At 36.3% G+C, this 22,619-nt stretch overlaps 1 protein-coding gene across 1 annotated transcript in view; it reads left to right on the forward strand.

Annotated features, from left to right (window-relative positions):
- Window positions 1-22,619, forward strand: part of LOC129228688 (slit homolog 2 protein-like) — a 230,792-nt gene that overhangs the window by 167,937 nt on the left and 40,236 nt on the right. The gene's annotated exons all lie outside the window — the stretch shown is intronic.

Below are 22,619 nucleotides of genomic sequence, written 5' to 3' on the forward strand. Positions count from 1 at the left end.
TAGTATGAACGCACAGATCAATTGTAGATTGAACTGTGGCTTGAATAGTCCGAAAATTAAGTGTGGCGGATTGAAGATGTTTTGATAGAGTAAAGCATTTTTAAAACACTTTCCGCAATAGAAACAAATTGAATAAAAATTCAAGCGAAGTCATACATGCTTTGAAGGGCATGAGCTTTTGAAAGAATCGTTTTGCAATAATTCTCACAGTCGTCAAATCACTGCTTTGAAGTTATAGAGAAAGGTTTTTATGATTTTAACTCTTGAAGACCATCTTGTGTCACTTCGAGATTGCATAACTATAGAGTCCCATAAAAGGTATTTGTTGATATGTTTTTTTTTTTAATTCAATAAGCACATGCATTTTTAAGAAGTTTCTATGAAAGCAGATAATGCATTGAGCAGCTAAAACGTGTTTCTAGCAAAAGAAAGCGATGAACACTCATTAAATAAATATACACTTAAAAAATGAGCGTAAAAGTGAATGTAAAATATCAAGGAATTTTCTTGAGAAAACCATGCAGCCACACCACTTTGCACGAGCCTCTAATATTGGACATACCATCGTTACACTGGGCACACAAGTATGAAATATTTAGCCGAGAAAAGGCCGAAAAATACTTCTTGAATTTCTAAGTTATCATCCAAATAACGAAAAACACTTTTTCTAGTCTGGGAATGTGTCGAGCTTCATCAAATAGTTACTGAGAACCAGCGAGATTTTTTTTAATGAACATTGATTTCCGACTTACATAAATTGAATTCATCCATTTTCTATCATTCTGCTTAAAACATTTGGGGGTGCGACCGCCCCCTCTTGACCCCCCTATTTGCCGCCCCTGCCTGAGACATCCTATATACCTATATTAGTCTCCCTGAAGGTTTCTGAGTTATTTCAGATACATGACTGACTTTGATTTGGGAAGTTTTCTGAATTTCTCAGAAATATTTCAGGTTAATTTCAGAATGATTAACTTTTTTCGTGTGAATTTTTCGCATTTTTTGCCAGATATGTTACTGGCTGAAATTAGGCACATTAGTCGCCATTTTTTTTACAGGAAAGTTTCGATTTTTTTTACAATGTACACTATAAAAACGATCCAGAAACGTTCCTTGAAAATAATGGGCAGCTGATGTTCCCAATTTCTGCCAGTAACATATATTGAAAAATCCAAGAATATTTTAAGTTAAAATTCAGTAACCTTCCTGAAATCATCCTGGAAGCCTCTTGCATAATTCAGAAATCTTCCCGTTTGAACCCAGTCGTGGCTTAGGAACTTGAGAAAGAACTAAGGCAAGTAAAGAGTGTCCCAAAATTAACGCAAGATTTGAATTTGCCACCATTTTTTCCATAAATTGTTGGCAGCCATGAAAAAAGAACAATTTGACAGTTGAGAGTTTAGTGTTAGTAAACATGGGGTGTTATTGTACCATACAGCTAGAGAGAGAGTGAAACATTTCAATTACTGCATAAGGCATTTCCTGGTCGCGTACTCTCTCATTTCGGTGATCAGAATTGGCACCCTAGATCGTGTGATTTAACATTTTTAAATTTCTTCTTATGGGGTTATTTGAATTCAAAGGAATATGTCAACAAGCCCACAACCACCCGTGCATTACCGTGTTGCGATACCGAGCGCCAATAACAGTAACTGCTTGACCAGCCTCAACTTTCATTATTTTTGAAACAATTGTTCAATAATGAAAGCGCGTTATTGTATCGTATAACGCTCCATTTTTAATAACCCTGAGCTTTCAGCGGTCAATTTGTTCATATTTCAGGGTTGCCAACAAATTACTGAAAAAACGGCGACAAATGCAAATCTTGCGTTAATTTTGGGACACCCTTTATAACTAACATCCCTTTTGAGGTCAGGCCAACCGATCCGACATTTTGGTTTCAAAATAGCTTTGCATCCAGGTTAGTTTCAAGTATTTGGATATACGTTATTTTACTTGCTAATTGCAATGTTGTAAAATAATCGATGATAAGTTGAGTAAAACAAACCTTTTGATAATTCTAGAAGAAATATTTTTTTTTCTGAAATTAAATAACAGTTTATCAGGAAATGTTTCCTGTAACAGGGCCCATTTTTATTCCTTACTTAGTTTAAAATATGAATTAAAATATTTTCTCCATATTAAGACAATAAAATAATCATTTTTTCAAACAATATATTTATAGCTTATCAACCAGTTTTCTGCAACGTGGTTTCTGTACACATAATAATGTTTTCCTGCACCAAAAAGTCGGATGAGGTGGCTCCCCTTTAGAATGGCTTTAATTATAACATCATAGCTTGTCTCCTTCCGGATTTATCAAGAAAGTTCCAAAATCAGTATTGGAATCGGCAAAGCTAAAACAGAATTGCAAGAAAGTATCAAAAATTTTACTCTCCTACGTTTCTTGCAAAGCTTCGTAGTCCCTGCACTTTTTCGCTTCCTTTGGGAGCTTAATCAATCTGGACGAGCCGACATCGAACTAAACCCGATACACTTTATAAATAGGCTCAGTTAATCTTTAAACTGGGAGCTAAAAATATTTTTCACAACAGTGAGGAGTCTGCATTATTGCAACATGTAGCAATTCAGGAAACGTTTTGACAGTGCTTCTTGATTTTTCCAGGAAGTGGATACAAAATACTGAAATCCCGAAACGTTAGACGGAAATAATCAGTTAAGTTTCAGAATTTTTTATAGTGTACAATGGGGTTCTTTTTAAGCATTTAGAAACAGCTTGAAGTTGAACTACTTTTATTAAAATGCTTTATTTTGCCTCCCCTTTTCTGACGTGGTTAAACATTATACTGAATAGCAGGATCACTTTATATTTGGCTAAAATTTTAGTAATGGATTTTATAAAAAAAAATACTTCTTTAATTTGGATAACTATCCACGAGTTGAGGAGTGTTAAGTTCCTTTTTCATTAACAAATACAATAAAACTATTTCAAAAAAGTTGGGAGGTTTAAAATAAGAACTATGGTTCGGAAATACTCTGAATTGCCTTTTTTTGAGCAATCACGATTGCTTATTGCTTTCACTTGACTGTTTTGATGTGCTATCATTTTATTTTCCCACAAGCACCCTCTGCAGCATCACCGTCGACCGGCTCCTCACGATGCTGCTCCTCTAGCGAAAGCCGTCTCCAGGTTGCGTCAGTATCCTACACTTACACGCATACATACACGCACGTACAAACAAACACATAGACACACATACATACACCTACACACATACACAAACACATACATACACACCCACGCATACATACAGACACCTACACACACACCTACACACAACTACCCACACACTTATGCCTGCACACAGACACAAACACATATGTCTACACACACATACGCATAACTACCCCCCCCACACACACATATGCCTACACTCACATACACAAACCGCCCACACACAAGCAAACATACCCCCCCCCCCATATAAACACACAAACACACCCGCCTACATACACACACACTCGTGATTGCGAAAAACATAATTTGAATTCAAAATGTCAAAATTCAAATTAATTTTTCTTTTTTTGTCAACAGCATTTTTTATCATGGAAATCATTAGAAGACTATTATAGCAAAAGGAAAATTGTTTACCTGATGCCTTATTGATTTACAAATATTCATTCTACTTTGAAGAAAAGGCATAAGGTATTTTATTTTATTTTGTCTTCGCATTCTCAAAGGTAGATACCATAAAAGTTCCCGATCATTGAAACCTACGCGATTTGAAGAAAGAAAGCATTCAAAGTAATAAATAGCAAGCGAGTTCTGTATCATACAAAACTCTTCAACTTTTCTTCCGAGTCAGCCAGCATATTTGTTTAAATCTTTATCGTCCTGATGGTGGCTGAGGATAAATAAACAAACATCCGACTTCTTTCGTTGTGTCTACCGAAATTTAATAAATCCAAATTCTATATCAGAAATTCTTTAGCTGAATAACTTGTTCATGCGTAACATTTTCTGTCCAAATCAACTCATAATTTTGTTTTTTAATGTAAATGTATTTTCCGAAAATGACAAATCTGAAATTTGATTTAAAAAGTTTGAATTAATTCCGAATTTACAAGAAGTTCCGACTAGAACTAAACGAGCCTCTTTTCCCGTTTATCAATATCGACTTTCTAGTATGTGATCAATATTCCCAAAATAAGCTAAAATTGCAAATTTTTCAAACATAACATATTAACATTTTAAGCTGATTTCTGGAAAAAAATAAATAAACGAACAAATACAGAAGTAGCAACTTTCAAACTAATCAGCTAATGTATATTATTTTCCAATTAAATAACACTTTAAACGCTTTCAAAAAGAATTAACAATAATCTCGTACAATTCGCAACTGCAGTGCTTAAATACGCTACCCAGGGCCGAACCTAGCAGGTGTGCAGCGTGTGCACCGCACAAGGGCGGCCAAAGCAAGGGGCGGCCACAGGCCGCATCATATAGTTCTTGTAATCAAGCAATAATTCCTCAAGAATTTCTCACAAGATAACTTATAATAAGTCAAATAAATATGCTGAATTTTAAATGTTTAATTATCAGGGTAAGTGCCGATGTTGGTTCATTTGTCCATTAATATCTACTCTTTACGCACATGCTTCATTTGGCTGCAAAATTTGTGACAGAACCGGTAATCATGCATGGATACAGGGGAGGGGAGATGAGGGAAATGGCCCTCTCCTGAAGCATGAAAGGGAGCCTTCTAAAAGGAACACTCAGAGCCCAGGGCGGCCACTAATGTTTACCCCCAAAGCTTTTAGAGACCTAAACAATGAAGACATATTTTTTACATTATATTTTTAAAAAGCTATACTGATTAGATACTCTCGCAAGCATTTCAAACAACTAATTCTGTTTTCAACCATCGCGGATGCGTGGAGAGACAGTGGAAAATTGCGACTCCCCTGAGAGTCAAACATATATGAATGACAAACTAAAATTTTGTAATTTTCCCCTTTTACAGCATTTTTTTCGAATTAAAATCACGAATGAACTTCTCAGTTTCAGAACAGGGCTCTTGCCCCGGGTACTAAATTTAAACGTAGCTCCAAAACGAAGATCCAAAAAGATGCCATGACCTCCTTGATGAGACTAAAGAAGGCTTAAAGTTGCGTTTTTAGGACTTTAATTTCGGAAAATTTTGCTGTTTGAACCACTGATCTTAAGGACCCAATTAAATCTCTGATTCACACCTACCACCTTAGCTTAATCAAACATAGCCTGAAAATATTGGCTTTAAAATCCAAAATGTGTTTTCAGAGGACAGCCCTTCTTAATGTCATCAAAAATTGCTTAATGACATTTTTCGCATTTCTTTTTCGAAATTTTTCCGATGGAGGGCCCCGAAATCCCTTCCCAAACATTACTACCAAAGATAGTCTCAATTAGCGTCTTTAGAAAGGCCCCTAATCCCACCCCCTCAGTTTGAAATTGTCTCAGTTTCAAAAAACAGTTCGTGAGAGCACACTGAACCCCCGCCCGCTCTTTGTCTCATCGTTATCAAACAATGCGTAAAATACGATTTTTTAAAAAACTCTGGAGGAGAACGGCATGGCTTATGTTACTTTTTACGGCGCTACGGCATATACCCATCAATCGTCGAAGTGTGATGCACAAAAGTCTATAGTTGTGTTTTTCAGACATTAATATCGAAAAATATCCGAAAGATCCGCCGAAGCTTCCCAGTTTTAATATCATCCATATAATTGTGCTCTTAGAAATATCCACTTGGGAGCATCAAAACCCTTCCTTCCCAAAAATTGCCTAAAATGGATTTTAGTTCCGAAAAATATTTCGGATAGGAATATTTTCACGTTTCCCAATCGTTTTCAAATATTGCCAAAAATGGGTTTTTGAAACAATAGTGCCGAGAAATTACCGGAGGAAAGTCGCCAAATCCCCTACCGTCACCAAAAACAGCCTAAATTTGCGTTTTAAACTTCAATTTCGAAAACTTTCGATAGGAGGTGATTGAATCTCCCTCCCTCTAGCAACGTCAACAAAGATAACACAAAACTGCTGGTTTAAAACTTCAGTTTCGGAAAATTTTCGGGAAGAGCGCCGATCTTTCCTAAGCTACGGTCACAAAAAATAGCTTCGAATTGATTTCAATTTTAAAGGAATTTTTGGAGAGAACTCCAACATTACTTTTCAAATGAAGTCTCGAAAAAGTTCCTAAAATTGCGATATTTGACGTCAATTTCGAAAATTTCTCCATGCACTTTGAATATACCCGACTCTTTTCTCTTTGCAACGAAACACAACCAAAGATTACTAAAACTATTTTTCGTACGCCAATTTTGATAATTTTCTGGGAGCAATCCCCTCTCCCCTGATTCCCCCTCCTCCGTCCTTTCTCTGATGTCACCGAAGATAGACAATAAAATGCGTTTTTACGACTAGTAAATTTTGGTATGTGTTACTTTCTTCAAAGATATAAATTGTACCTTAGGAGTTTATTACTATAAAACTTTTCTTCCTTTTTATAAGTTCATCATTCTTGTTTTTTTTTCTTTTTTAAATTAGAACTTGATATAGAAATTTGAAGAAATATTTATATGGACGTAAAAGATTAGTCAAAATATGCAAATTACTATTGAGGGGCGGCTCATTAGATCTTTGCACACGGGCGGCCGACACCCTAGGATCGGCCCTGACGCTACCTGGCGGTGATTTACACAATTAAAGAAAAGGGTAAAACATCGCTTTCCACGTGTGTCTGTTAGTAAACATAGGCAGTTTGTTTATGAGTATTTATTGACGCATTCGTGTGTCTTAGACTGCTTTCAGCAACAGAAATTGTTTTAGCCCGTAATGGTATTCTCGAGCTTCTCAAAAGATTGTTAGTTTTCATTATTTTCCTCTAAAATGTGAGTTGACTGTCGTAAATGGCGAAATCCTAAACACAAGAAAACTTTGGATTAACACGCATTTGCACGAAATTAAAAACAAATATGCTGTTCGAAGCTTTTTTTTTTTTTTAAAGAGGACAACGTTATACCAGATAAAAATTTTTTATTGTTTTGTGTGAATTTGTAAGAATATGGTTTTTTTTTCTTTCGGACTTTCATCTCCGCTTAGTTTAAAAATGATTAATTTAACTAACCTTATTTTACTGCAGCATTTGGTTGGAATGAACAGTATTAAAAATATTTTCTTGAATATATTATCGTAGAACGAAATGAAAATTGTTTAACCGAGAAAGAAATTTGAAGCAAAAACAAAAGCCGAGTATTTTCATCGCCAAAATAGTGTGCCAATTTTACTTTATTGCTTTCATTCTCAACTGAAGAGTTTCACCAAAGATTTGTTTAGGGTTATAGTTTTGGTATTGTGCGAGCAAAGAACCTTTGGCGAGATTTCACATGTGAATTAAACCATTTTAAATTTTTATCATGAGTGGAATAAAATGGTAGAAAGATTACATAATTCAATAAGTAAAAAGAAATAATGGTAGATCAATTAAAAAAAACTACCACCATGTATCCGTAAGAATTTTGTTGATGATTTGCATAGCATGACAGAATTAAATCAGAAATTAGATTCAGAAATTAGAAATATACGAAACAGAAAAATTTTTAATAAACCGATTTGGCAATTTGAGAAAAACAACTCAGCTACAAATGCAAAACAATTAGGCTAGCCAAGCAAGGCAAAGAAGTATCATCTTCTTCTCTACATAGTATAAAGTGAAGTCCCCAAAAAGCGTCTGTGTGTTTGAACTCGCAAAACTCGAGAACTACCCGGCTGATCTCGATGAAATTTTCAGTTTGTTCCTTTAAGTCCTGAAAAGGTTTGCAGACCAGTTCGAATAAAATTCGATGAATAGTTCTTTTTTTTATTCCAACTTGCGTCCAATTTTCACAGAAATTCTCAAATATGGGGATGAAAAATTACTTGCACATATTAATATTACATATCGTTAGAAATGGTAGAATTTTCCGCGTTCTACGCAATTTGTTTCAATGCTCTAACTTTATTATGGCGGGAGTTATTTGCGTTTTTAGCTCGAATTTTTTTTAGAAAATGAAATGCTGAAATTTAGGCACTACTTTCTTCATTAAATAAATCAATAAAAAGTGAAGGAATTCTCCCACTGCTTTCTTTTTGACGCCATTGGAAAAAGCGACCTTTTTTACTCCAGATCTAACTCGACCTATGGTTGAAAAAATAAGCTTTTATCTCGAAAGGAAAAAAAGTTACGAGTCTTTTTAAATCAAGTTTAATAAATCTCGATTCCATTCAAATTGTGAATCATTTTCTTTCGCGTTTTAATTCCTTAAACTTATTTTATTTTGTGTTTCCATAGTTACGTATTTTAACTCCATCTTTCAGGATTCAATTTCTTAAAAGTATTTCAATATCTGTCGTCATTGTTTGGAAGAGAAATCATGTTTTTTTTATTAATTTTTTATGCCTAATTGTTGAATATACGTTACTTGACACAATTTTTATTTTTAAGGTAGACCGGGCAAAGCCGGGCAACGCAGCTAGTTTGATAATAATTCTTAATGTCATATAATTAAATTATCTAGCATTAATTGTCAATGTTATGGCCACACGAAAAAAATGTAGTTCCATCAAGAATTCATAAATATCGAATTCAACATAGTGGAAATGGCTGCTTAGAACTACGAATTACGAAATTTACATTAATTTCTGACGTTTAGTAATGCTTCTTGGATTCTCATTTCTTTCTATGTGTGCCAGAATACCAGAATATCCACAGGACTTTAAAAATTAATTTAAAAAGAATAAGGCAAAAAAATCATGCATACAAACAAAAACACTTACTTGAGTGCAATTCTGGCAAAGCTGCTTAGTCCATACTGATTCGCTCAATTTGGGAGTTTAATCGGCATGGTCGTGCCGTAACCGAACTGAAGTCGATACGCTTTATAAATACTCTCAGTTAACCTTTAAACTAGTAGTAAATTTATTTTTTACAACAGAGAGAAGTCTGCATTCGGACAACTTGTAGCAATTCAGGAAACGTTTTGACAATGATACTTGACATTTCCAGGAAGTGGATAAAAAATATGGAAATCGTGAAACGTGACACGGAAATACTCAGTAACGTTTTGGAATTTTTTTACAGTGTAAGACAATTTAAAATTCTAAACAATTAGGCATAACATAACATAACACTCCAGGGTCCCCCGTACCTACCACTATGTGTGGTTTAAACGGTTGGATGGGGCCCTGGAGACAGCTGTGTTAATCGGTGAGTTGATACATTGTATATGTCGTACATAATGCATGCAATACATGAAATCATATTCCGACAGACAGGAATATTTGCTTACACAATTTTAAACTCACATAAAGATTAATAATAATAATAATAATAATAATAATAATAAAACATACACACACATATACAAACATACATATAGATATAGATATATATATATATACACACATTACACAGGGTACACAGCTATACACCATTGAATAGTGGTAGCAAATCAACAAAGTGACACAAACAGACAATACACTCAGCTACATTCACCAAAAACAAAGCCAACAATCATTAGATTGTACAATGTAATAGGAGACATGCAGAAGGACAGAATGTCTAAAGAGGCAACCATTAGATACTAAAGCTGTGGGTAAATAGAAATGCATGGGTAAAAGAAATTAAATTGAGCTCTGGTACAGGTAACCCTCGGTTGATAAAGAATGGAAGATTGCGTTAAGACGCGCGGTGCTATGCCGCAGTTTAAGTGCCTGCTTCAGGCGTTGTTGATGGGATGTGCCCGGAGGACAGCGGAGATGGTGGGCTTCTGTCAGTGGGCAGTCAAAGATGTAATGGAGGCTGTCCCCTATTTCTCCGCAAGAGCAGAGAGGAGAGTCGATAATGTTAAATCTATTCAAATATGAAGGAAATGGGCCGTGACCTGTTGAGAAAATGGTGTGGCAACGGTGTGAGACGCGCGGGTAGAGTTTGATTGTTGGTAGCATATCGTGCAATCCTCTGCTCGTCTCCGCGTTGTCCCATCGGTATTGCCAATCCATACAAAGCTGAGTCGTTAATAGCCTCTTGAGGTGTGACGCGGGGTATGGGACACTCGCGTCTTCCTGAAGTCCGGTAGTGTCTGCCGCTAATTTGGCAAGACGATCAGCTTCGTCATTCCCTCTGTTGTTTGAATGGCCTTTAACCCAAAAGATGTTAAAATTTTTAGTAGAGCTGAGTACCTGTTTTTGAATTGTTTGGACTAATTGATTTTTGCTAAAAGAATTTTTGAGGGCCAATAGAGATGATAGGCTGTCAGAGAAAATTTGGAACGGGTATTGAGGAAGGCTTTGCGTATAAGCAATTGCATTTTTGATGGCCAAGAGTTCTGCTTGGAAGACAGAGTTTCCCTCCCGAAGTCTCACCGAAGAGGAACTTGTAATTGTGTTACCCGAAAAGGAAACAAACGCGGAGCCCACACCAGTCATGGTTTTTGAACCATCTGTGTAGATTCTGCGGGGTAAAAGTTGGTTTGGATGGATCTCTTCAGTATGGATGGATCTCTTCAGTATGGATGAAGCTAGTGTCTACGAGTTGTTCGTAGGAGCATTTGAACCATTTTGGAGCGTCAGTTTCAAAGAGCGTACTTTGGAATTCGATTCCGTCAAGATGAATTGGTTTTTGGTTGATTAGAATGTTGAAGGACCACATATGTTGCCTTATTGGTAGTTCCAAAGGGGGGATCCCAGATAGTATGTAAAGGGCTTGATGTGAGGTTGTGGAATATGCACCTGTAAGAACAAGAAGGAAACGGCGTTGGATAGAATGGATTTTATTTACGAGACGTACTCCTAGATAATTGCCCCATAGGCCAGCTGCATGCATGAGGGAGGATTCGACCACCGCCTTGTAAAGTAGACGTCTTTGATGAAAACTGATGCCCCAATTACCCCCCGCTAATCTTTGAAATTTGCTAAGGAGTGTTACTGATTTAGTTTTTAGGTAGTCGAGGTGAGCCGTCCATTTTAGGCGATTGTCGAGTACCACCCCCAAATATTTTAAGTTATTTTTTCTGATGATGTGGAAGTCTCCCATTAGAAGAGTGGGGGCTCTTTTGAGATTCCTTGGGACTTTAAGGTGCATATATGCTGATTTGGAATTGGAAGCAGTCAGGCCATGCTCGAGCAGCCAGGTGTTGACTAGTGAAAGAGTGTCGCGCGCAAAGGTTTGCAGATCATGCGTGCGCCTTGTTGAAACGAGAATTGCAATGTCGTCCGCAAAGGCCTGCACGTGGGTGTGATCTGGCCATGGAATTCGAAGTAGTGAAGCCACGACGAGATTCCACAGTTCCGGTCCACTACAGGAACCTTGCGGACAACCTTTTTTCTGTTGGATAGAGCATGAGCCTGTGCTTGTTTGAATGAAAATTTTTCTGTGAGAGATGAAACTGCGATATATATTTAAAATGCCCTCATCGCAGTGGGAATCGGCGAGGTAATACATGATCTTATCCCATGGTAGATTGTCAAAAGCTGAAACAATGTCCAGGGAGATGAGCACCATTTGATGCCCTCTTGCAATTCCTTCCTCTATTTTTGCAAATAGTGCGGCCAAGGCATGATTAACGGAACGCCGCGGGACGAAGCCAAATTGGTTTGGGTGGTGGAGGTTGTTAAGGGAAAGGTGGCTTTGGAGACGGAAAAGTAAGATTCTTTCAAAGATTTTTGAAAGCACTGGCAGAAGAATTATTGGCCTAAAGGAGGTAAAGAGGGAAGGATCCTTACCTGCTTTCAGGAAAAGTATCAATACTCCCTCTTTGAGAGGTTTTGGGAAAGTTCCTAGTGCTTGGCAGGCGTTGAAGTAGTCTTTAAGGAAATTGGGGAAGGTGCGATGAATAGCAGTCTATATAATGTAGTCCAGGCCATCTTTACCTGGTGCTTTCTTGCGAGGGAGGAGCTGAACTGCATGTTCAACCTCCTCCCTCGTAAAAGGAGTGTAGGTTGAGGGTGGGACAGGGGGATCGACTGGAGGATCTGGTTGGTCTTCTGGGTAAAAATGGTTCAGGATCTTTTGACAAAAAGAATCTTCGGTATCAGTAGTGGCGGATGATTGATGCATATAAGTTGGGGAGAAAGCTTTGCCGAAGCAGATTTTGTAGGGTTTGCCAAACACATTTTTGCTGTGTGTGCAGAAGGTTTTCCAGGAAGAGGTTTTAGCTTGGCGTATTGCTCGTTTGTATTTGGCTAGTGCTTTTTTGTAAATGACTTTGAACTGATTCTCCAGTGAGGAACCCCTGTTGCGCTGGAGACGGCGTCTCGCAGCAGTGACACACTTTTTTAGAACAGTCAAACCTGTATGCCACCATTTTGCCGGTGAAGGTGTGGCGAAATTTTTCTTCTTGAAAGTTAGCTCTGCACAGTCCAGTATAGTGAGTGTGAGAGCTGTTGTGAATCGATCAAGATCATCAAATGTGGTCAGGGTTGGAAGTAGGGCAATTATTTGTGGCAGTTTAACTTTGAGCAGTTTTTCAAATGGTATAGTAGTATATAAAGTTTTATAGCGGATGAACCGTGAGGTTGAAAAAGAGCTGTCGATATTAATAAAAATATAATTATGATCACTTGCTGATATGATATTGCTGACATCCCAGCTAATGTTGCTGCAAATATTTTTGGAAAAGGTTAGGTCTTGCCAACCATGACCATGTGCTGTTTGAAAGGTGGGAGGGGAGTGGGGAGAGTTCAACATGTTTAAATTCAAAGTAGCGGCAAAATCAAGGACGGCCTCTCCCCTTGCCCCGTCTCTGGAATAACCGAAAGTTCTAGAAGGGGTGTTGAAGTCCCCTCCGATGAGGATGGGGATGAGATTTATTGAGTTAATGAAACTCGAAAGCTCGAGAAGAAGTTCTTCGATTGGTTCGGCCGGGGACGAGTATGCTGAAAGCAAAATGAAGGGGGAGGTGTCCATTGAGACCTTTACTGCCACAAAGTCATATGACTGGAAGGCACTTATAGTTTTAAGTTTATCTGTGGGTAGGAAAATTGCCGCACGACCACTGGTTGACAAGACTCGGCCCCAGGAGGAAGGGATATTGCAAATTTGTTTCTTGACCAAGTATGGTTCCTGAGCCAAGAATGCATGAATTTCTTGTTCTGGTAATAATTGTTGAAGTAAGGATATAGGTGCAGCCGCTCTTTGAAGGTTTATCTGAACAATCTTCAGAGAGGGAGCGGAGACTGAGGTAAATGAATTTGGGGAAACTGTTGAAAATTGTTTTAGATTTAAGTGGTTGAAAGATGAAGAATTTGCCAATCTAGTGGATGGAAGGGAAATCTCAGAGTTTGCATTTTGATATGTTTTATTCATATTTCGTTTGGGATCTAACTTTGTTAACAATATTCAAATAAAAAGGGCACTTAGAGTCGTTTGCTGCGTGATCGGTAAAGTAGTTTGTGTGTTTGCTTACATTGGAATTGATGCAATTCGTGCAAAATGGTCGGGTTGCATTGCAAGGTTCATTGCCATGGTCCTCAGAGCAATAGCAGCAACTGCGTTGCTTGTTGCAGTCCGAGGCGACATGGCCAAAGCCCTGGCAGGCATAACATCGTCGAATTCCGAGGAATTCTCGGATGCTGATGACCCGCCAGGCAAGGCTTAGTTTGGGGGAGGACATAATAAAGTGGTAGGCGCTTGGGGAACACTGGAAAACCTAGTTATTAGTGCCGTTTTTCCCTGAAAGTTTAAAACACGGGGAGACCTCCTCATGTTCGGGAATGTCAAAATCGTTGTAGAGGATATCTTGTAGGACTGGGCCGTCAAAGTCAGGTGTGACACCGTAGAGGATTATTCTCGGTAATCTGAGTCTCGGTGCTCGCACGCTAATTTTGTCCTTTAGGACTGGGACTTCTGCGAGGTTCTCCTGTAGAGAGGAAAGATCATTTTGTGTTGGCAGGTCAATAGCCACTCCCCCTTTAGTCACGTACCTGACCCTTGAGACTTTGATACCGTCCTTCAATGGATCGAAGTTATTCTCCAAGAGCTTCCTGAGGTTTTTAGATGATGTGCAATTGGGGTCGGTGGGGTACACTAACATGGTGTGTACATTTCTTTTGGCTGCCGAAGCATAGGACGGGGGGTCATTAAAGGGGGGAGAGGCAGGATTTTTAACGGGTTGGAGAGGAGAAGGCGAAAGGATGGTGGGGGAATCAACTATTAGCTCTGTCTGTGTGCGAACTGTTGTATACGTGATCTCTGGTTGGTCACACTGGGAATTACTCTCAGTCAAATTGAGCTCAGGTTGTAAGTTTATGACATTATTTGCATCGTTGGGCAAAATTCCAGTGGGGGAAGAAGTTAATTGGTTCTGTTGGCTATCCTTAAGCTTAAATCGTAGTAGCGCAAGGGCAGATTTGACTTGCTCTCGTAGTCCAATCTTCAAGAAGATGTGACGGTTTCGATCCTTGCCCGAGATAATGGTGTCAAAGAAATCCAATATATCGTCTACTGAGTTTTCGTATGTTATGAAATTTATTGGGGGTTGGGTGGTCTTATGAAAATGGTCTTCAAAAGGACCAATGTAAATCTCACTAAAATCTGTGGAATTTGAAGATTGCAAGGAGAGTGAGGGTGTTGGTGGTGTACTGTTGGTGGGAGGTCGGGAGGTTGGGTGAGGAAGTTTACCCAAGGAGGTCATCTTAGAGTCCAGTTTCTGTAACACCCAATGAGGGGGAGAATGCCTTTGTACGACCTCGTGTGTATTTTCCATCGTATTTAAACGATAAGTATTTAACGAATATTTCGGATGCTAATCAATAAAAAGAGGAGTGACTTCAAAAAAAAAAAAAAATGTTGTCTTGAAATCTGAGCTGAATGAATGTCTACTTGATAGGATTCAATAAGCTTCTAATTTTGTATACTAATTGGACAAGACTATTTAAGCTAATAATTCCTGAGATTATGATTTAGCCCAAGGGAAAAAAAAAAAGAGTACTGAAATCTCTCTTAATTCTGAGTAAAATGAATATTTACATCACATTTCAACAGTTTTTGAATTTTTAAGACGCATAAAAATATAGCATAAAAAATTAATTACAATATTTTAATTAACAATGGAAATCCAGGCATAATGCATTTAAAATTTTTTAGCGTCGCTCTGCTTGAGGCACCTTAAATAAATAAAAAAAAAAGGGTAATTATAAGGAGTAAATGTTAAAATATAGATATATATGTATAATAAAACACATTGGTGAAAAGTAACTGTGCAAAATAAGTAAGATGTACGGAGATATACTTTGCAGTATACAGCGAATGTTAATTAAAATATATATATAAAAAAAAATTATATATATATAAAAAAATAATAATAATAAATTCCAAAAGTGAAAAATAATTACGTAAAACCAGTAAAATGTACATAGATAGTTGATAAATCACTATTAAAATGTTTATACGTACAGTTCCTTGGATGAAGAGCAGTAATTAGCCCACATGTGAGCGACAGTTCAGGTGATGATAGCAGGAATGACGAATGTGTAGCGGGGCAACTAGAGCACGTTCCCTAGTCAGCCGGAGAGGGAAAGTCCATAAAAGTCTGATATGGTGACTCTGAAGTGTGAGATGGATTAACACTCTGGGCACATTAGAATACACAATGTTCACTGAAAGTAAATGATGCACTGTGAGGAAGATCCCTTGGATACGCAATGCAGAAATACTCTGCGGGTGGTCCTCTGGAAGGTGTTGGGTTCGCTGAGGCGTGAGCGTTCACTGTGGATGCTGGATGTTTACATTAAATGTCCCCCTGGCATTCATCTCCTACGCTGTTGAGGGATCCCGCAGGAGCGGGGGTGCTTGCACGGCGGGGTCGAAGGTCGCACGGGGTGTTTCTAGCGCTGCAAAAACCGGGTAGTCTCAACGATAATTTAAGGTGTCCTTCTGTTTAGGCCCCTGGCGCTAGGGCAAAATAACCAGTATCCTCTTGGAGCTTGCAAAATAAGCTTTCCATTGACAGGTCGTCCGTGGTGGTGCGATGACAGGAAATGGATCAAGGTGGCCCGCGATGTTTTCCAATTCTTTATTCAGTCAGACAATGTGCTAAAACAGGGCGGGGACATGTTCAAAGATGAAATTAACGGATTGCAAATGAATGGATGGTCCAAAATCCGTGTGCAGCTACTCTACGGGAAGGGTTCAACAAGATCTTTGAATTGGTATAAAATATGACTCTAGCTGCTATATTTCTGTACAGTGGTGGACAAAATTATAGACTCAAGTTTTTTTTCTTTTGTTTCAATTACAACATGACTCAGTTTAAATTATTTTCATTGAAGTAAAGATGAATAGTTGAAGAAATAGTTCTAAAATTAGTACATCTTATCAATTAAATTAAAAAAATCATAAAATTAGAAAATTTGCAAATTTAATATTTTATCATTACGTGAAACCTGGACAAAAGTATAAACTCAGAGGTAAAAAATCCAGGATTACGAGAAAGTTTCGTTCCAAAATGTTAATTTAAAGCTATAGAATGAATAAATGTTGCCATCAGTGATTGCTAAAAGTTTTGTTTTTGGAAATTAATGAGAAACATATAAATGCACAGCTGGACAAAATTATAAACTCATTTTTTTAATCATTTTTTCAATCATAATTTAACTTAGTTAAAAAACTTTTTGTTCCAGTAAAGATAAATAACTGACTAAATAGTCCTAAATTCAGTATAACTCATAAACTTTATAAAATAAATAATTTCATTAAAAACATCTCAACTTTAATATCTTTATAATACATAAAACCTGGACAAAAGTATCAACTCAAAAGTAAGAAACTCTGAAGTTTGGTAGAATTTTATTCAAACACTTAATCACTTAATATCCAAAAATGAACCAATGCTGAACTACAAAATTACAAACTTACAATACTGCATAAACACAATTATTAGCTGACAAAATTTTAATTTTTTTTGAGTTTAATTAAGTTACATTTGCAATTACTTCAGTAAAACAAAAGCATAGATTTAGGAAAATGTAATTTTGCTATTAACGTGGATAAATTGAAAAAAAAATCAATATTTGAAATGTTTTAAAAATTAACACTGCATTAAATCTAGCCATTAGTGTAAACTACAAACTTTTAAAAACGAGTTGGACCCCCAGTTTTTTGAATTGCCTCGAATATGCGGCTGGGCTTGTAGATTTCACAAGAGTTTCCAACAGCTGCAGTGGCATATGGTTCCATACTGAAGGTATTGCCCTTTTTAATTTCTCTGTGGTTTGCTACTGGTTCCGATCATGATAAACTTTGCGAACCGTGGTCCCCCAAAGATTTTCAATCAGATTAAGATCCGAACTACGAGCTGGCTATTTGATAACTTTGATACCCCAGCGCTTGAACCATTCTTTTGTACTTTTCGCTGTGTGTACACTCTCGTTATCTGGCTGACATAACCAGTTACCTCCAGAAATCAGATGAGCAAAAGGTAAGAGATGATCTTCCAGCATTAATTGGTAATCTTCAGCGTTCTATCTTCTATTAAGAAATGTCAATCCTGCTTTACCATGCTGAGAGAGTTATTTATCTTTAATGGAACAAATTTTTTTTAACTGAGTTAAATTATAATTGAAAAAATGAAAAAACAAAAAAAAAATGAGTTTATAATTTTGTCCAGCGGTGCATTTATATGTTTCTCATAAATTTCCAAAAACAAATCTTTTAGCAATCACTGATGGCAACATTTATTCATTCTATGGCGGTAAATTAACATTTTCGAACGAAACTTTCTCGTAATCCTGGATTTTTTACCTCTGAGTTTATACTTTTGTCCAGGTTTCACGTAATGATAAAATATAAAATTTGCAAATTTTCTGATTTTATGAATTTTTTAATTTAATTGATAAGATGTACTAATTTTAGAACTATTTCTTCAACTATTCATCTTTACTTCAATGAAAATAATTTAAACTGAGTCATGTTGTAATTGAAACAAAATAAAGAAAAATTGAGTCTATAATTTTGTCCACCACTGTAGCTATGGCAAATGGAATGCGGAGCGTGTGGAAGCACGTCGTATTCGGAGGAAGCCCGAGGCTCGCTCTCAAACAATTAGGCAGTGAGAAGCAATGGGATGTAAGTGCCAAAATTAAAAATTTGGAGATAACCATTACAAATAGTAGGAGAACCTCTACTCTGTTTTGATGCAAGAGATAGTACTAGTGCAAGAGATAGTAACTAGTGATTTAAGAAAAAAAAAAATCAATGAAAGCCTACCTAGGATCTGAATTTTAAATGCGTTTTACTCAAAACTTTAAGATGTTCATTTACATTCCTTTGCTTTTCACTGGCTCAATTGTTATCCGATATACTTCCCCAAAAATGAGCGATTGACTGCTAGTGTAAAGAGGTATTAGTCACAAAACGCTGCGTTTCATATCTCGGTGAATACTGGGGGTACTAATGTCAAATATTTTGCGTTTGAATTGTTTTTTCACGTTTGTGATTTCTCTAAATGTGGTATAAGGGATTTGGGGACCATATAAAAAAGTTGATTTGGTATTTCTTCAATGTTTTTATTTATTGATTTATTAGGCTTTTCTCCCTCCTTTCTCTCTCTCTTCAAACTTTTCATATCTTATCTGCATCTTATTTTGACCATTTTTTTCAAATGGAACAATGCCTCTAAGACAAGCGGTTGCAAAACTGGAGGCATTGCAGATTAAATGTGGAAAAACTGTATGCACCGGTAATGTTTACTTTTGCCACTCTGTACACCCAAATGAATAGGCAATTAAAACTTCTGTGATGATTTTTGAACTCTTCAAATATGTACGAAAGCTTTTACTTACCCCTATATAAATATTTTCTTCGTTCTACCTACAAAGCACTCAAATAAATGTGCCTTCAAAAATTGCTAGCTAACTTCTCAACTAACAAATAAATCAGCACACGCATGGCATATTTCAATTTCCAACAACTATTACGAAATGTTTGAGTTTCAACTTACAAGCTAAATCGAGTCAAGCGCTTCGTGACGATGCATTGCTTAGAAATTAAGCATTAAATTTTATTATCAAACATAGTTTATTCTCGGTAAAATAAAGCTAATAAAAGTTTGTCATTTTTATTTTTCTAAAGTTTCTAAACATCTTTCAAATCGTTCATTCCTCTCTGTTCTAAATATCTCAAAAGTATTTTCTAAAGCCTTCAATCAATGGAGACGGGTTAAGCAAGTCTTATACGCATCAGATACCAATAAGCGTTTGCATTTGAAAATAGTTTTAAAGATAAATCGAGCTGATACTGACATGAGCAAATATTTTTAGCAAAAATACGTATAATATAAGGTCACTACGCAAGCAGTTTAAAATAAGGGGTTATTTAGTTGATGTGATAAAAATAGTTTGTGAGATTGAATTTTCAGCCTTTTGCTGAGCTAGCAATTTCTAACATAGGCGAGGATTCACATAGTTTTCAAATTAATTTTCATGCATAAATGGGGTGTTCCCTTCAGTCAAAAGAGCTACTTTTAGTCACTGAAATCGATACAATAAGCAAAACAAAAATAAAATGAAGCGAGAAAAAAACTTTATTTCCCAAGTATGTCATTTAATTTTCTTTGTGTCTGATTTCGGAGCGGTTTTGTATTTGATTTCGAAAAAGGCGTGGTCTTTATGACGTCATAAGTGATATAATTTGGAGCGCTGCTCCATTGCCAGATGTTTCGCATGAATGTTTACGCATTGTTAAAGGTTGCCATTAAACATTATACTGCCGCGGGCAGGTAAAGGGCAGGAACTGCAAATTCTTCTTCTTCTTCCTTTTTTGTATTTTTGTCATCTATTGTACGCTAGCTTTATTGTACAAACATGCTTATTTTGTTTTGTCTGAAAAATAGCGCAAAAAAGCCTAATTTCAACATTTGCCTGTTAGTATTGAATCCAATACGCGTTTCTTCATTTATCTCGAAAACCCATTTCTGCAACAAACATTTCCAAGGCAGTGTACTATTTTTATCTTTATCTAACGCCAATAATTATCTTTATCGGATGCCAAAACATTGTGCTCTGCAATAATGGCGTCAGTGAATGACAATTAATCACTTGTGAATTGTGTGTGATTAATCGTTATGCGCAGAAACGTAAAAAATGAAATTGAATTTGCGCACCGATTAAAATAATTTCTTTAAAATATTAAACTTTCAAATTACAAAAAAATATTGAATCCTATGGTTTTAAGCATAATCTTTCAGAAAAACATACTTTCAAAATTTCGGAAACAAAACAACTGTATAATTTCTGTCCGATGTGCAAAAGTTCACTCAAAAGTGAAATAAAAAGTTTTAGAGCTGATCTTCCGTAAGTTCCCACGCAATTTAATGCGTGCTTTTGAGAATATTAGTTAACCGTAAATTGCTTTTTTCCAATTGTTGCTCAATCGCTGAATATTTCTTTGCTTGAGCGCACTTCAATGTAGAATTTACATTTGAACCATTCCTCGAAAAAGCCTTCATTTTGTCTCACACTTAACAGCTCATACATTTAATTCATTTTCAAAACATATTGAAAATTTTTTTTTTGTTTAAGAAACTGCACACACGTTTGGGATATCTTAAGCAACATTTTTAAATTATTTAAATTATTATGTTCAATATACACACGTGAAAACACAGTTGTTTAGTATGTGTTGTCATTGGCGGAACAAAATGTCCGTTTTTTGCGTGGAATGTTCCATTAAGCTCTTAACTGTTTTTCAAGAGGTATCTTATTAAATTGTCGAAAAAGTACATTAAAACAATAAATTAATCAGCAGAACGGAATACTTTAGACTAAATATAAAATGAAAAAATTTTGTTGTTAGACACGAACTTTTTCTGCAATAGAAAACTGTCTGGTTAGTTGATTGTTTAGAGAGCCAATGTTTCTAATGTATAAGCGCTTACTTTGTAAATGATGCAATTTCAATATACAATTTCTTAAATCGTCAGAAAATCTCAGGGACATTCTCTTCATTTCTATGGACTATACTGATACAAAAGCATCTTTTGCAATAATCATGTGAAATTTTATAAAACCATTCTCTAGGGAGAGGGGGATCAAAAGCATTTAGGCTAACAATCCAAATCAAGAAAATGGCTCGTCATTTCGTTTAAAATTTTTCCCTCCAGGAATTTAACACGAATGTTTAATTCGTAAGTTAAAGCTTTATTACTTCCTTTTCTAAAGCTTTATTACATTCCTTTGTATTCTCGAAAACATTTTCACTCAAAAATCGACCTTAATTTCCATTTTACTCACCCCCGAATGAATATTGAGTTTTTTTTTTCGATTCGACCACGCGTGGATAAGTGCCTAAGAACGTATACACACGCGAAATATCCATAATGCTGATTCCCATAATGCTTTTGAGTTAATTACAACAAATTTTCTCGTGACGTCTGTATGTACGTATGCATGTGCGTATATATGTCGCATAGCTCAAGAACAGTAAGTCCTAAAAAGTTGAAATTTGGTACGTAGACTCCTAATAGGGTCTAGTTGTGCACCTCCTTTTTTGGTTGCATTCGGGTGTTTCTAAAGGGGTCTTTTGCCCCTTTTTTGGGGAAATCATTGTTAATTTCGATGTAAACTCAAGTGGTGATATAATTTGGCGGATACTTGGCGATATATCGCCACTCTTTTGGTCGCTAAGTTGTGTCGCCAACTTGGCGACAAATTTTGCGATTTGTTTTTAAATTTGTTTCAATTTGGCCACTGGTGGTGATACTTAGAGAGTAAACTATTGAATCACATTAAAATTGCCAGTAATGGGGAAATGACATTAAACTGGAGTAAAAGGAAGTCATGTGATGCACACATAAGCTTGTTTTTAGTTTTGCCTTCATACCACAAAACCTCAAATTCGAATCGTATCTGGACTTTCAGCTTATGAATAATACTTAAGTAAAATTGTCAAAATTATATGTTTAAGACTTTAGAAAGCAAAGCACGTTGCAAAATCATAGAATTATTTTTTCAAAATGGGAAGAAATGTTTTTTAAAAATTTTTAATTAGATATGTATCTCCAAATTTTCTACTTACTCAATATACGTATATTATGCACTATAAACATGACACAATCGTTTCTTTTTTAAAGTACCTATATGTGTACAGTTTTTGAAATTGCTGTGCATTTTATTGCATATATAATATATGTCCGGGATGCGTCTCGTTCGAAAAGTGCGCTAAAAGCTCCAAGTGAAGTTAGAGAAAGCACTCTTATATTTTATTGGGCCCTAGTAATCTCAATTCAGAATAGAAGTTACAATTATGAATTTGCTTTACAGGAACTAGTTCTTATACACTGTTAGGTAAAGAGCAAAGAAAAAGGTAGCACAGAATGACAGTGATTTCGTTCTACCGAATATCCTCAATGCTCTGCATCCCATAGTTTTACCATAATTAAAAAAAATAAAATAAAAATTAATTTGAATTTTGATATCTTAAATTCAAATTATGTTTTTCGCAATCACGAGTGTGTGTGTGTGTGTATGTAGGCGTGTGTACTTGTGTGTGTACGGGGGGGGGTATGTGTGTTTGTGTCTGTGTGCAGGCATGAGTGTGTGGGTAGTTGTGTGTATGAAAGTTTGTGTGCGTGGGGGCGGGTGTGTG

Source organism: Uloborus diversus, chromosome 8 (assembly GCF_026930045.1).
Source record: "Uloborus diversus isolate 005 chromosome 8, Udiv.v.3.1, whole genome shotgun sequence".
NCBI lineage: Eukaryota > Metazoa > Arthropoda > Arachnida > Araneae > Uloboridae > Uloborus > Uloborus diversus.